The sequence below is a fragment of the Salvelinus alpinus genome, chromosome 8 (genome assembly GCF_045679555.1).
Source record: "Salvelinus alpinus chromosome 8, SLU_Salpinus.1, whole genome shotgun sequence".
In the NCBI taxonomy this organism is placed as follows: Eukaryota; Metazoa; Chordata; class Actinopteri; order Salmoniformes; family Salmonidae; genus Salvelinus; species Salvelinus alpinus.
In genome coordinates this window covers 79,765,506-79,779,768 of record NC_092093.1, presented here as the reverse complement: position 1 = coordinate 79,779,768, position 14,263 = coordinate 79,765,506, and the positions used below count along the sequence as shown (strand labels likewise).

The 14,263-nt window shown below is 40.0% G+C and overlaps 1 protein-coding gene across 1 annotated transcript in view; it reads left to right on the top strand.

The window, feature by feature from the left end:
* The first annotated feature begins 249 nt into the window (after window positions 1–249).
* LOC139583760 (cadherin-18-like) overlaps window positions 250–14,263 on the top strand; it is a 379,939-nt gene continuing 365,925 nt past the window's right edge. The window contains exon 1 of the mRNA XM_071415200.1: window positions 250–656. The gene's annotated coding sequence lies outside the window, so the exon portion shown is untranslated. The remainder of the gene's footprint in view (window positions 657–14,263) is intronic.

Sequence of the window (14,263 nt, the reverse complement as noted above, 5' to 3'; positions counted from 1 at the left end):
ATGCTGCCCAAATTGTGTCCTTCCCGACTCTAAGTGCTTGTGATAAAACTTAGTCCAAAGCTATTTTAGAAGTTATTGATCTTTAGTCATGTCTGTCCAGACAGGAGTAACACAAAGTTTATTCTGAAAATTGACAAAGAGAGAATGATAGAGAGAAAGAGAGAGCAAGTGATAGAGAAAGGCAGCAAGCAGAGGAGGAGTGTGATGCAAGGAGATGAGTGTTTGGCTGAGCAGGAATTTGTCCACGTACTCTCCACTGCTCCTCTCTTCTTCTCTACTGATCTGTTCTTCCTTCACCTCCCTCCCTCCTCCTTCCCCGTCCAGCTGCTGGCTGAGCTCCCTCTGTTCCTCTCATCTCTCAGTGCAAGGACCTGAGTTGACTGAGCCGTTTGATTCATGCAAGAGCTGATTCACGCCATGCGATCTGGGGAGTGAGAGTGGACAGGACAGGATTCCCTCTCTCTACATCCATAATTCAGTGTTCACGCCTTCCTCCTACTCCTGTTATCCTCTTTGCCTTCTTCTTATTCTTACTGCTGATGCCGTACGCTGCAGCTACTGATGCTGTTGTAGGTTACACTCCAGTTCCAGCACAGCTTTCCTGAGGTAATAATTCATCAAGCCAGAGCTCCGGAGTCTCAGCTTAAAGTACAACGGTAAGAGTAAATGTGCTTGATGAGCTTTGGATTGTGTTGGAAATGTAATCATTATTTTACTGTTTGAATCACGTAAAAGTCTGGCTGGTTTGATCTCGTATGTACAGTGTGTGTATTCTCGAGCCAGTTGAGAAAAGAGAGAATGTGTGCTGGAAAAGAAAGGGAAAGAAAAAAGGTGATCGCAATTTGCGAGTTGTAATTGAAGGTTTTTTTGGTGGGAAAAATGACTTTTGTTGTATGGGCTTGGTCTCCACCCTGAAGCATTGTGTAAGATTAGATACTGTGCTGCTATGCCTAGTCTGCTTTAAAATCATAACCCCCCCCCCCCCCCCACACACACACACACACACACACACACATACTCCCCACCCCCCTTTCCCCTCCCTGACTATTGTGAGGCTTCATCTACTCGCAGAGGGAGAAGACAAACCTAACATAACGTGTATTCCCTCTCTTGTTTCTTGGTGGTGCTCAAAGGAAACAGGACAGTGCCACTTCTGCTAGTTAGAGATATAGCCTTTACCTCCTCTGCGAATAACCCCTATATCATAGCTCTGTGAATAGGCAGAACTGGGCCCACATACTGTAAACATTTATACTGTATGTTCTTGAGTGTGTATTTTGCTGTGTACTTAGTGTTTGTCCATGTATACTGTATGTTGGAGATTTAATTGACAAATTACCAGATATTATTTTATTATAGGCTACACTCTCAACACTGGGTACACACTCATACCTGACTGATTATGCGGAGGCTAATTGAGTAAATGTATTCTGCTATTTTGTTGTTCACTCACTGTTATGAGTGTCAGTGACCCTGGGAATGCCTTTTTTTCGGATGGTAGCAGACTTAATATGCGGAAGAGAGAGGGATACTTTTTTTCTAGAAACGGTGTGTTCTCGAGTGTGTATTTGTGTGTGTGCCTGTATACTGTATACTATTTTTCTAGAAACAGAGCTGTAATATGTCAGCTAGACAGTCCCCTGATGTGTTGCCCAATGAAGTGCTAGGTGCATTGAAGCCAAAGTCTGAGACAGCATTGTCAACACAGCTGGATTTCAAAGACTAGGTTCTCACTGATATTGTTTAGATGTTACAATTCTTTAAAAAAAATTTGTCTCACTGGAATAATTATTTATTTTATAGGTAAAAGATACAAGGATGTCAAAATAAAATCACTATCCAGAGTCATATCCAAATATATGTCTAATGGAAATATTTGGCATATTGGAAAAATTGAGTAAAAGTATTTGGAATGTCATAAGTAACACATGATGTCAAACATTGCCGTCATATTGACCATTATCATTTGTATTGTACTGATGGAAAGAAGGGGCTTTGCATCTGTATAATTCACTGATACAGGGTTTTAACCAGTATGGTACAAGCAGCATTATGAATCACAACTGTTGATTAAAATGCCCCAAGCAGGCGTGTTAGATTACACAGCTGCTACTTGCTATTGGAAGGCAATAAGGAGACATTGTGTGAACGCTCTACATTCCAATTACAGTGGGATGTTTTACTTGGATGTTCGTAAATGTCAGAGTACATGTTCAAAAGTATATTCTAAGCTGTCCGTTTTTATATGTGGGGTATCAATGTGTAATTTTTTTGTGGAGGTCTTCACCAGCTTATTGTTCAAATATTTACTTTCAAGATGTGTGTGAATGACAATGCTGGTATATTGGCTAGCTTTGGCCTTTATTGATCTTCACAGATTCAATGCTTGGGGTGTGTTAACCTTGATCACTAGGCCCAGGGGACAAATCCAAATGCCTACCACCATACCTTCTTTCCTTTAAATCAGTCCATACTAATCTATGATTAGAACCTAATGGTGTCACGATATTACCAATCACTAATAGCAAAATAACTTATTTAGAAAGGAATTTACCATCTGTGTGATATTAAGGAGTGTCTCTCTCTCTCTCTCTCTCTCTCTCTCTCTCTCTCTCTCTCTCTCTCTCTCTCTCTCTCTCTCTCTCTCTCTCTCTCTCTCTCTCTCTCTCTCTCTCTCTCTCTCTCTCTCTCTCTCTCTCTCTCTCTCTCTCTCTCTCTCTCTCTCTCTCTCTCTCTCTCTCTCTCCTTCACAGTTAATACTTGGTATTGTCACTGTAAACCATTAGTGCGATGATTCTCATACAGATTTTACAGGAAGGTACGCCATGGACTCAGCGACGTTCTAGCTCAGGGATGTTCCGCATGAGCGATCTCTTTTGGGGGGGGGGGGGGGGGGGACATTTTGGCACCAGCTGGCTGCAGAGCTGTTATGAAGGTTTTTAAATGGATTTTAGGGTGTAATTTAAAACGCATCCTATGGTGGCACTGTATTTCCACCAGTGGAGGGATTTCTGACTGACTAAAAGCACTGTTCCCAGACTTCCATCGGTCTTTTGAGGTGCTGGTAAAATTCAAAACGCTTCTAACACTCGTAAGTCACATGTACACCGAACACAAATATAAACACAACATGTAAATTGTTGGTCCCATGTTTTTTTAGTTTAAATACAATATCCCAGAAATGTTCCATATACTCAAAAAGCGTATTTCTCTAAAATGTTGTTCACAAATTTGTTTACCACCTTGTGAGTGAGTATTTCTTGTTTGCCAAGATAATCCAGTCACCTGACAGGTGTGCCATATCAAGAAGCTGAATAAACAGCATGATCATTACACAGGTGCAAATTGTGCTGGGGGCAATAAAAGGCCACTCTAAAATGTGCAGTTTTCCCACACAAGACAGCTGATGATCTCTGGGTTTACACAACCGAAGAATTTCTGCTCAAACTTTCCGAAACCGTCTCAGGGAAGCTCATCTGTGTGCTCATCATCCTCAACACTGGAGAAGTGAGCTCTTCACGGATGAATCTCGGTTTCAACTGTACCGGGCAGAAGGGTTTGCCAATGTCAACATTGTGAACAGAGAGCCCCATATTGGTTGTTGGTTTATGGTGTAGGCAGGCATAAGCTACAGAAAATTGAACACAATTGCATTTTATTGATGACAATTTGATTTATGGTGTAGGCAGGCATAAGCTACAGAAAATTGAACACAATTGCAATTTATTGATGACAATTTGAATGCACAGAGATACCGTGACGAGATCCTGAGACCCATTGTCGTGCCATTCATCCGCCACCATAATCTCATGTTTCAGCATGGTAGTTTTGCAAGGCCCCATGTCACAAGGATCTACAGTGCATTCGGAAAGTATTCAGACCCCTTGAATTTTTCCACATTTTGTTAGGTTACAGCCTTAATCTAAAATGTATTAAATAGTTTTTTTCCCCTCATCAATCTACACACAGTACCCCATAATGACAAAGCAAAAACAGGTTTTTAGAATTTTTGCAAATGTATAAAACATTTCAAATTTAAATATCACATTTACATAATCATTCAGACACTTTACTCAGTACTTTGTTGAAGCACCTTTGACAGCGATTACATCCTTGAGTCTCCTTGGCACGCCTATATTTGGGGAGTTTCTCCCATTCTTTTCTGCAGATCCTCTCAAGCTCTGTCAGGTTGGATTGGGAGCATCACTGCACAGCTATTTTCAGGTCTCTCCAGAGATCTTCGATTGGTTTCAAGTCCGGGCTCTAGGTGGGGCGCCTCGAAGACATTCAGAGACTTGTCCCGAAGCCACTCTTGCTTTGTCTTGGCTGTGTGCTTAGGTTTGTTGTCCTGTTGGAAGGTGAACCTTCAACCCAGTCTGAAGTCCTGAGCACTCTGGAGCAGGTTTTCATTAAGGGTCTCTCTGTACTTTTCTCTGTTCATCTTTCCCTCAAACTTGACTAGTCTCCCTGCCGTTGAAAAACATCCCCACAGCATGATGCTGCCACCACCATGCTTCATCGTAGGGATTGTGCTAGGATTCCTCCTGAAGTGACGCTTGGAATTCAGGAATTCAGGCCAAAGAGTTCAATATTGGTTTCATCAGACCAGATAATCTTGTTTCTCATGGTCTGAGAGTCTTTAAGTGCCTTTTGGCAAACTCCAAAGGGGCTGTCATGCGCCTTTTACTGAGGAGTGGCTTCCGTCTGGCCACTCTACCATAAAGGTCTGATTGGTGGAGTGCTGCAGAGATGGTTGTCCTTCTCCTATCTCCACAGAGGAACTCTGGAGCTTTGTCAGAGTGACCATCGGGTTCTTGGTCACCTCTCTCACCAAGGCCCTTCTCCCCCGATTGCTCAGTTTGGTCGGGCGTCCAACTCTAGGAAGAGTCTTGGTGGTTCCAAACGTCTTCCATTTAAGAATGATGGAGGCCATTGTGTTCTCGGGGACCTTCAATACTGCAGAAATCGTTTGGTACCCTTCCCCAGATCTGTGCCTCGACACAATCCTGTCTCGGAGCTCTATGGACAATTGTTCGACCTCATGGCTTGGTTTTAGCTCCGACATGCAGTGTCATCTGTGGGTCCTTATATAGACAGGTGTGTGCCTTTCCATATCAAGTCCAATCAACTGAATTTACTACAGGTGGACTCCAAGTTGTAGAAACATCTCAAGGGTGATCAATGGCAACAGGATGCACCTGAGCTCAATTTTGAGTCTCATAGCAGAGGGTCTGAATACTGAATACAAAAATTTCTAAAAACCTGTTTTCACTTCGTCATTATGGGGTATTGTGTGTTGACTTATGAAGATTTTTTTTTTTAATGAATCCATTTTAGAATAAGGCTGTAACGTAACAAAATGTGGAAAAATGAAGGGGTCTGAATACTTTCTGAATGCATGGTCTACACAAATCTTGGAAGCTGAAAATGTCCAAGTTCTTCCGTGGCCTGCATACTCAGCAGACATGTCACCTATTGAGCATGTTTGGGATGGTCTGGATCGATGTGTACGACAGCGTGTGGGACAACATTCCAGAGGCCACAATCAACAGCCTGATCAACTCTATCCGAGGAGATGTATTGCACTGGTCAGACTAGATACTGACAGATTTTCTGATCCACGGCCCTACTTTCTTTATTTCTGTGACCAACAGATTCATTGATTTCGTTATGTGAACTGTATCTCAGGAAAATCTTTGTCATTTTTGATTGTTGCATTGATATTTTTGTTCAGTGTAACATAAACGGTTTTCAGCTCTATTTCCATTTGGATTTCACACAATTTCTGTAAAGAAGTTGCAAGGCTGAATTACACTTCATATACACTACCGTTCAAAACTTTGGGGTCACTTAGCCTGTTGAGGACAAGGGGGTGCTGTTTTCACTTTTGGAGAAAATCGTATGATTTTTAAACGGCCTCGTACTCAATTCTTGCTCGTACAATATGCATATTATTATTACTATTGGATAGAAAACAGTCTCTAGTTTCTAAAAACGTTTGAATTATTTCTCTAAGTGAAACAGAACTCCTTTTACAGACCATTTCCTAACCGGAAGTGAGATTTCCAAAAGCGAACTCTCTCTTCAGGAGCTTGTCTATAAAAGGGCATGTCACTTATGACTGTAGAAACACGTCATACGCCTTCGCCTGTGTGTAATGCGGAAGTGAGAGAAAAAATCAGTTGATTATCTCGACCAGGGACTGAACACAACGTCTTGGACTGAGACGTGCGCACTTTTATTTATTTCTTGGGCGCGAAGTCTGACCTGTACTCGGCTCATTGAAGAACCTTTTTAAAGGTGAATATGATCTCTGGCTTCGATTTTCTTTGATACATGTCACAATATCATCTTAAAGTATGTTTTTTCAATATAGTTTAATTATATTATTGAAATTTATTCTGGACTTTAGACGTGATGCGACGCAAGAATTGGTTCAAGAACGAGAGGCTAGCAATGCTAGCTAATGGTGCTTGCTAATTCTGAGGGAAATCGTTCGTTATGGATCCAAATAAAGTCGGTTCTGAACAAAGGACCCCTTGGAGAACATTCTGATGGAAGATCCACAAAGATAAGGACCCAATTTGGGATGCTTTTTCATATATATCTGTCGAACTGTGCTATGCTACCGTTTGACTAGAAGCAATGCTGCTGTGTGCTAGCTATTGTAGTAAGCTAATATAACGATATATTGTGTTTTCGCTGTAAAACACTTCAAAAATCGGAAATATTGGCTCTGTTCACAAGATCTTATTCTTTCATTAGCTATCCACCATATATTGTTCTGAAATGTTTTATGATGTGTAATTAGTAGTTGACGTTGGTGTCTGTATTTTCTCTGGCTACTGCCATGCGATTTCTGACTGTAGCTGTGATGGTGGCTATGATGGTAGCAGTAATGTAAAACTGATTTATAGCTAAAATATGCACATTTTTCGAACAAAACATAGATTTATTGTGTAACATGTTATAGGACTGTCATCTGAGGGAGTTTTTTCTAGGTTATTTAGGTTGGTTCTAGGTTGGTTCTAGGTTAGTTAGGTTAGCTACTTGCATGCTACCGTTGCTGTGAAAAATGTCTGTCTGTCTTTTGTATTTGGTGGTGAACTAACATAAATATATGTGGTGTTTTCGCTGTAAAACACTTCAACAATCGGAAATATTGTCTGTATTCACAAGATATTTGTCTTTCATTAGCTATCCACCATATATTTGTCTGAAATGTTTTATGATGTGTAATTAGGTAGTTGGTGTCTGTATTTACTCTGGCTACTCCCGTGCGATTTCTGACTGTAGCTATGATGGTAGCAGTAATGTAAAACTGATTTATAGCTAAAATATGCAATTTTTTTGAACAAAACATAGATTTATTGTGTAACATGTTATAGGACTGTCATCTGAGGTAGTTTTTTCTAGGTTATTTAGGTTGGTTCTAGGTTAGTTAGGTTGGCTTGTGCATGCTACCTGCAGCCTACTTGTGCTGTGAAAAATGTCTGTCTGTCTTTTTTTATTTGGTGGTGACCTAACATAAATATATGTGGTGTTTTCTCTGTAAAACATTTAAAAAATCGGACATGTTGTTTGGATTGACAAGATGTTTATCTTTCAAATGCTGTATTGGACTTGTTAATGTGTGAAAGTTAAATATTTCAATTATTTTTTTTGAATTTGCCGCTCTGCCTTTTCAATGGAATGTGGGAGGAGTGCCGCTAGCGGCACCCGTGGCCTCAACAGGTTAAAAACGTCCATGTTTTTCAAAGAAAAGCAAATTTTTTGTCCATTTAAAATAACATCAAATTGATCAGAAAGTGTCAACATTGTTAATGTTGTAAATGACTATTGTAGCTGTAAACTGCTGTTTTTTTTTATGGAATATCTACATAGGCGTACAGAGGCCCATTATCAGCAACCATCACTCCTGTGTTCCAAAGGCACGTTGTGTTAGCTAATCCATGTTTATAATTTTAAAAGGCTAATTGATGATTAGAAAACCCTTTTGCAATTATGTTAGCACAGCTGAAAACTGTTGTCTGATTAAAGAAGCAATAAAACAGGCCTTCTTTAGACTAGTTGAGTATCTGGAGCATCAGCATTTGTGGGTTCGATTACAGGCTTAAAATGGCCAGAAACAAATAACTTTCTTCTGAAACTCATCAGTCTATTCTTGTTCTGAGAAATGAAGGCTATTCCATGCGAGAAATTGCCAAGAAACTGAAGATCTCGTACAGCGCTGTGTACTACTCCCTTCACAGAACAGCGCAAACTGTCTCTAACCAGAATAGAAAGAGGAGTGGGAGGCCCCGGTGCACAACTAAGCAAGAGGACAAATACATTAGAGTGTCTAGTTTGAGAAACAGACGCTTCACAAGTCCTCAACTGGCAGCTTCATTAAATAGTACCCGCAAAAAAACAGTCTCAACGTCAACAGTGAAGAGGCGACTTAACCGTATGGTACGTAAGAAGTGCCCATCAAGCCAATCCAATTTATGGAGGTGCTTCAGGAAGCATGGGGTGAAATCTCTTCAGATTACCTCAACAAATTGACAGCTATAATGCCAAAGGTCTGTAAGGCTGTAATTGCTGCAAATGGAGGATTCTTTGACGAAAGCAAAGTTTAAAGGCCACAATTATTATTTGAATAAAAAAATAATTATTTATAACCTTGTCAACGTCTTCGCTATATTTCCTATTCATTTTGCAACTCATTTCATGTATGTTTTCATGGAAAACAAAGACAATTCTAAGTGACCCCAAAACTTTGAATTGTAATGTACATTCACTGAAAACGATTATGTTTCTATGACACAGGCTACCTCAATTACCTCAATTATGAAAGGAGGAAGTTGGGTGGGTGGTAAGCAGGCACGGACTGGCCATATGGCATTTCAGGAAAATGTCAGATGCTGTTAGAAGAATTATATTCCTATGTGTTCGTTAACCAATTTAATTATAACAAAGCAAACACTCTGTCCGTTTCTAAGAATTTGTAAGGTTCTTATTTGCATAAAATAGACAAAGACCAGCCACCAAATTAATCAATAGCGTTTATTCTCGAGAGCTCTACTCAAAATACCATGTACATTAGTTTATATATCACACATAGCGTCATAGCGTCCTAAATGTCCCTCCTCCTCTCCGACAAGGACAAAGCTGCTTCAAAAGTCCATTCCAACACACTAACGCACATACATTACACACTATATCTGGATTATCTCCTGAAGTCTCACCACAGTTTATTACCACTTAGCTGACAGTTCCGGTCCCCCCCCCAGATACGAAAAACTTGGAGGGGCTCTCACTTTTAAGCTTTTCTTCTCCCGACTTCATGAAAGATTCATTCAATGATTTAAATTTTATATGGTAGTTTTAGTTTTATCAAGAAGACCTGTGATATTTATGCTAACAATCTATGCTAATTACACTGGGCCTTGATCACAGCAGGAGGCCTTGGTAACACTTTGCACATGACAGATATAGATACATTACATTTCATCTATAAAACAGAATATTTCTATATTACTGTCAGGCACATTGTGACAAAACAAAGTGTACTTGTCATCATGAGACAAGTGCCAAGGAACACCATGCCACAAGTCCCTGGTAGCATCTAGCCATTCAATCAAAGGTTGGGTGGTAGTTTCACAGTATCTCACTCTCTTTTGTCAGCTATCTATCACCCTGATAACAATCAGACACTATGCAGGGCAGCAGCCAGTTGCCACCAACATTATGATACCCACAACGAGCACAGCGCAGTTTACCAAGCAGTAAAAGCAGCAGAAATGGACTAGCAATAGGGCAGTTCAGGCAAATGCCAGATGGGCTTGTCCATCTTTACCCCAGTGGGTTTGTTGAAATTGTGGGTTTTGCACATGGAAAAAAAAAGCCTGTGTGTTAGAAATACCCAGGCCGATTTCTGGTCCCAATCTGTCCCTGAGCATAAGCAGCAGCAGCAGTAGCAGCAGTAGCAGCAGTAGCAGCAGCTATCTGTGTGACCTCATTTTGTCATATTCAGTTCTGCGCTGAGTCAGTCCAAAAAAGCTGGCCAGGGATTAGATACATTTGTGTGAACACCAAAATTGAGAGGGCAACCAAAGGAATGAAGATGACTTTAAAGAGCCTGAATTGGCATGATACATCTCAAGCATTTTTGGCTTTGCATGTCTGAGTTGGGAGGTCAGGATTGTCTCATTAATGGTAATATAATATTTTTCTAGGATTGTCTGGGTTGTCTGTTGTAGTTCAACAAGACAGCATCTAATTGGCCTTATTGCTTTCATCCATTTTGAAATGTGGTGATTTATCATTACGAGCCATTTTATTTTCAGCAAGCTGCACAGCTTCTCAGGTAGTAATTTCACAGAATCTTTACTATGGATAAAAATCTAAAGCAGCCTTGAGTAGGGGGCGGGACCAGAAGTCATGGCCGATGTCTGAGGTTCTGTCTTTAGCCATGACCTATTCTTTGTGGCCAATGGGAAAGAGAAGTGTGCCAGTATGATTAATGGTTATGATTACCTACTCAGAAAAAGTGGTTTTATGGCCCAGCACTTCCACTTTTATCACTTAAACCCGGGGCAAGATGCTTCATCATGCCCTCAATGCTGCAGACAGCAGCCCTTAAAGACATTGCTATCTCCCAAATGGCACCCTATATTGTGCACACATTTTGACCAGGGTTATAGTGCACTAATTTTGACCAGATCCTTATGGTCCCTTGTCAAAAGTAGTGCACTATATAGGGACTAGGGTGTAATTTGGGACACAACCCAAGACTGTGCTGGAATGACCAAAAAGTACCTATAAAGGTTTTACAGCCATGCCATCTGACCTTTTGCATTGGAAATCATATGGAACAGAACTAGACATGAGTAAAATGGCTTTGATTTTGAGAGCATGTTTTGTGTCCATGAAGAGTGTTGAACTTTAGATGAAGTCATTCAGACTAAAGGCTCTATTCAAATCTTAACGCGGAAGTTCAGTTTTACAATGTGATTGAAATTTTAAATAATGTTCCCGCTTTAGCGGAGACTGCATTCACGGTAAACGTTGCATTTGTCGACACAATTGGAAAATACCTTAAAATGTATATCGCGGAATACGTATTGCTTTAGCTTTACAGATTGAATAGAGTCATACACGAGTTAGCTAATACACAACATGCATAGTAGTATATTTTTGCCAAATGTTAAATGGTAGCGTTCAGTATAACATAATGAACAACATGCCTGCAATACTGAGTGTACAAAACATTAGGAACACCTGCTCTTTCCATGACACAGACTGACCAGGTGAATCCAGTTGAAAGTACAGTATGTTCCTTTATTGATGTCACTTATTAAATTCACTTCAATCAGTATAGATGAAGAGGATGAGACAGGTAGAAGAATACTTTTTTAAGCCTTGAGACAATTGAGACATGGATTGTGTATGTGTGCCATTCAGGGGCTGAATGAGCAAGACAAAAGGTTTAAGTGCCTTTAAATAGGGTATGGTAGTATGTGCCAGTCGCACCATTTTGATTGTGTCAAGAACTGCAATGCTGCTGCTTTTTGACGCTCAACAGTTTCCCGCATGTATCAAGAATGGTCCACCACTTAAAAGGGGGTGCAACTCAATATTGGTAAGGTGTTCCTGATGTGTTGTAGACTCAGTGTATACCTGCCCTTACAATGGTGTGGATTCACATTTTATTTAAAGCTGGAATCCTTAATGGTGACACTTCCACTTCAGTGTGAGATATTACAACAAAGAAGTTACTGCAAACAATTAACTCGGACATCATTACACGCATGATAGAAAAGCAGAATACAGTATGTACCGCATTTTTTTTACCAAGTTGCGCGACGCTCCTCACCTCCGCTTAGTAAAAAAACAAAAACAATAACAAAGGCGGTGGGATGGACAGTGGCGCTGTTTCACCTACTGCCGATTCCATATTTAAGGTATTTTAAGGTTAGGAGAGAATTAAATTCCAATCATAAATAAAAATGTCTGCAAGGTGTGTGAGTGAAAGAGTGTGTGAGAGTGAGAGCAAGAGTGAGAGTTTGCAAATGTCACCTTTACAAACACTTCACTGAGTCCACTTTGGTATTAAAATGTATTTGGTATAAAACTGAGACTTGCTTTCCGTTCTTATTATATATCCTTATTCCTGTATCTATCATTCAATGATCCTTTCTCAGACCAAATTATCTCAATTGAATAGCCAATCTTAGGCACTTTAAAGTACTGTATTTTATGTATCTCAAACACATCCAAATTACAGCACATGATCTGAATCTAGAGTGGTGTCGGTTCATCCAAGTGTCTCCCCAATGGATAACAGTCATGCACTAACCACTTAATCCACTTAATTAATCAACCAAGGCACAAGGTTGACAAAGTTTATTTGTCTGACCCCATACTATATGTGTATGTGTGTGCATGCGCGCTCTTTTGTTTGTGTGTGTGCGGTGCATGTCTGTAATAATGGGGAGCTCCTCGATTATACTCTAATCATTAACCCACAGTTAATTGCTATCACACATACCAACACTTATTAGGATCCAGTTCTAGCCCCCTGCACTACTAAATTACTCTCCATCTTGCCACTTTGCCTTAAAGGTTAGCCCTCTTAAAAGGTTACGTCTCCCTTTGACATTTAGCTTGATGACTTATTTTGGAGCCGCATCGACTTGCTTGTTGTTGCCACTTAGAATTAGTCATGCTTTATACAGTAACAGGACATAGCAACCGTTTAGGGGACTGTTTAAAATGTTTATTCTCCCTGTCAACAGTATGGGTGGTGGTGGTGGTGGAGGGTGCATCCTCTCACTGTCGTCAGCTGAGATGAATTGCTTATGAAAAAAACATATTTAACTTCCTCTAGCTGCTTAAAAAGCTCATATTTTGTTTGTCCAGAGTTGTTTAATGTCTTCAGTTAGAGCTACACAATTAATAGGACAAAGAAGTGAGGAATTGGAGATCCCATTGCTGTGTTGGTGTGTTTGTGCATGTATGTTTTTTTTATGAGAGGATATTTGGATAAAAGTTTCTTTCTATTTCTTTCTATGTGTCATCCAGGAAATATAAACAACAATATTGGATGTGCCTGGCAGTCTGCTCGTAGTAGCTGCTTGTTCACAGTGCCTAAAAAGCTCAACACAGCTATTTTTACACAAAACGACAAGCTATTGATGCATGACAGTATGCCATGTTGTCGGGAGAAGTGCAACCTCTGTTTGTCAACATTTACCAAAAGCGTAAAAGAGATGTGTGTTGAAATATGGTTCTAAGATAATTTTCTGTTCCTTGAAAACTATTTTTATGGGGGGATACCATGCTCCTGTTTTTGTCTTGGACTGCAGATTGACAATTGGCAGTCCAAGACAAAAACAGGTGCAAAGAATCATAGAGCAGTTTAGTGTGTGCCTTGGTCTGCATCTGCAAGTACAGTATATCCCAATGAATAGCCTCTAAACTGATAGTATTTGTACAATTATTAATTAATTGCCTTTGTATAAATGTTTTTTTATATATATTTCTATATATATATATTAAATGTTTCAGCTTTGTTCAGAAATGTAACAAAGTCTATATAGTTAAGAGTCTGGAGGGTTTTGCAAAGTATTTGTTTTCATCTCTGGAGGGGCTAGCCAACATCACACACCATGCTAACCTACACTGTACATAAGAGAATCCCATGCATAACACATCACCAGTGGGAATGCTTTCTTTACTCCAGCCCTCGGGCCAAACACACTAGTGCCTCCTAATTACTAAGCACACAGTTTTGTTAATTCACGAAATGAAACTCCACATAGAATAGTGGAGGCTTAGGATCCATCGCTGTGTTATGGTACTTAAACGCCTTGTTGCCATGGAATAAAATAAAATAAAGGGCACATAATGGGTATTGTGGGCTGCTGTGTATAAATATCATTAAAGTGTATTTCCTACTATCCTCAGTGACTTACTGATACGTATAGAGCATGCTAATGAAGCCCACCGACGGCAAATTCACAAGTTTTTAGGCCTATATCTAACCTGGTGTCAACAGAGAACCAAGAGATTGTTTACTCTTAAATTAATTGAAGAAACGTTAATGTGTGAGTGGCATCTGCTTGGCTGCTTCATTCCAAATGGAGAATAACGATTTACACATGGATTAACTGGAATTGAGATATTCAATCAGTGTTTGCATATTTATTGTTGTTATGCACCGACAAACTAATTAGGTGACGCTTTACATTAAGTTGGCCCTATTACTATGTAACTACAC